Source organism: Nylanderia fulva, unplaced genomic scaffold, assembly GCF_048542155.1.
Source record: "Nylanderia fulva isolate GAGA-0341 unplaced genomic scaffold, ASM4854215v1 Scaffold242, whole genome shotgun sequence".
In the NCBI taxonomy this organism is placed as follows: Eukaryota; Metazoa; Arthropoda; class Insecta; order Hymenoptera; family Formicidae; genus Nylanderia; species Nylanderia fulva.
Window position 1 is genome coordinate 65,972 of NW_028190307.1, and position 2,529 is coordinate 68,500.

Consider the following 2,529-nt stretch of genomic DNA (forward strand, 5'->3'; position numbering starts at 1 on the left):
CTTGTAAAAGTTCTTCTTTACATGACTCGAAAGCTAATTCCGCTTCTTTAGTCCAAGAAATAATTCTTCTATCCCTCTTGCGACTGTCCTTTAAATATTCTGTTAACAGAGCTTGATGATTTGCAGCATCCTTGAGACAGCGACGATAATAATTGATAATTCCTAAGAATCTGCGTAATTCATGAAGTGTCTTAGGTTTAGGATAATCAATAATTGATTTCACTTTTTCGGATGTAGGTTTAACTCCTTGGTTAGAAACTAAGTAACCAAGAAAAAAAATCTCGCTTTGACCGAAAAGACATTTAGCGACATTAATTGTCATTCCAGCTTGTTGAAGACGATCAAAAATAATGCGTAAGTGAGCAATATGTTCTTTCTCATCTTTAGAAGCAATAAGAATGTCATCAAGATAACAAAAGGCAAAACTCAAATCATTAAGTAAAGAGTTCATGAGCCGTTGAAAAGTTTGGGCTGCGTTTCGTAAACCGAAAGGCATTACGACAAATTCAAAAAGCCCAAATGGAGTAGTGACAGCTGTTTTGTGAATATTTTCTTTAGCGACGGGTACTTGATAGTACGCTTTAACTAAGTCGATTTTAGAAAAGATATTCTTACCAAAAAGTGAAGAAGAAAAATCTTGAATATGAGGTAAGGGATAACGATCCGGGATAGTCACTGAATTGAGTGCACGATAATCACCACACAGTCTCCAAGAATTTTGTTCCTTTTTAGGTACCATATGTAGAGGGGCTGCCCAGGAGCTGCTTGAAGGCCTGCAAATTCCTTGCTCCATCATAGACTTGAATTCTTCCTTGGCACATTTAAGTTTCTCAGGAGTAAGTCTTCTGGGAGTCGAAAATTTAGGAGAACCTTCCGTAACGAGAAAAACGGGTGAGTCCTGGAAATTCGGTTAAAAATTTGTGGTACACAGAATCAGGAGATGTGGTAAAAATTGACAAATGTGCAACTTCTTGAATTTTTCCAGTATTCATAAGACCGGTAACATTATCAATCAATTTCTTGTTTTTAATGTCAATTAGGAGATTAAAATGACAAAGGAAATCGGCGCCTAAAATAGGACGTTGAATATCCGCGACACAAAATTTCCATTTAAATTCTCTCCTTAAACCGAGGTTCAAAATTAAAGTTTTAGAACCGTAAGTATTAATTTGAGTACCATTTGCGGCAAAAAGTTTTAAATTAGTATGCCACGGCTTCAATAAAACCTTTTTAGGTAACAACGATATATCAGCGCCCGTATCGACAAGAAAATTCAAATTTGAATGTTTGTCGAAAATAATGAGGCGATTGTTAGAAACACCGTCGTAAGCAGCCTCAGTCTTAAGCGGCGTTTTTAGTTTTCCTGTGAAGCCAAGAATGTTTTGGACATAGAACAAGGTAAAGTACATCGTTTGGCCTTATCACCAAACTTCTTATGGTAAAAACAAATTGATGTATCTTTAATATCTTTATTTGATTTGTCTTTCTTACGCGATAACGATCTAAATCTTCTATTCTCTCTAGACCGGCTTTTGAAACGATCTCGACGACGAGAAACTTCAAGAGCTTCGATTCTTCGTAGCAAATCCGCGAAATCCGAAGATTTATTACTTGTATTATTGGAAACTTCCGCGACTTGCAAACCGCCGTCCCGATCAGCAATTTTATCGGCTAATTCCGCAAGTTTAACAAGAGGAACATCCTCTACTACGGCTAAAGTCGTTTGAATTCTATGTGGTAAGCGTTGAAGCCAAATCATTTGCAAAACACTATCTGCTAAAGATCTTCCAGACAAATGACGAATTTTTCGAAGTAATTCCGAAGGCTTTTTATCATTAAGTTCAATTCCAGCTAATATTTGTCTCAAACGTTTTTCCTCTGAATCCGTAAAGCGATTTATTAATATTTTCTTTAAATAATTATATTTATCTGTTTTAGGTGGATTTTCAATGACTTCAGATATGTTTACTAAGGCTTGTTCATCAAGATGACGAATGACAGAACTATATTTAATATCATCTGATCGAATTCGATAAACCGTAAACTCACTTTCAATAGAAGCAAACCAGAGTTTAGGTTGTTTATGCCAGAAAGTCGGTAGTTTTAATAAACGAAACTCATTTGAGTGAATTTGTAACATAGGATCACTCACCTGATGTCCAGTTTGAGAAGGTAAAATATTAATATTTTCTGATCCAACCTGATTTGATCCGCTCGCCAAATCCATATCAATCTGTGTATCCGAACAGGGTCTAACTGGTGATCTATCGATTGGCATTTTCCTCTTGTTCCAGGAATCCGATAAAATGATTTGAGAATTTCCGTGAAGGACTAATCCGCCTCTGATGTTTCAAAGATCCGGAGAATGAATCTCTTAAAATCAGAATATCCAGCAATTCTTCCAAGCGATGATAATATTTCGCAGACTTCAAATACGACGATCACTTGGCACTTATTCCGCATCAGCCTTTAAAATGCGTCGGCTTTAATATCACGTCGGCTTTAATATCACGTCGGCTTTAATATCAC

General features: G+C 36.4%; 1 long non-coding RNA gene across 1 annotated transcript; it reads left to right on the forward strand.

Moving 5' to 3' along the window:
• Positions 1–1,546: 1,546 nt before the first annotated feature.
• On the forward strand, positions 1,547–2,529 carry LOC146723029 (uncharacterized). The gene is made up of 3 exons (XR_014924806.1): positions 1,547–1,737; positions 1,939–2,172; positions 2,295–2,529. It is a non-coding gene; the product is annotated as an uncharacterized LOC146723029 (long non-coding RNA).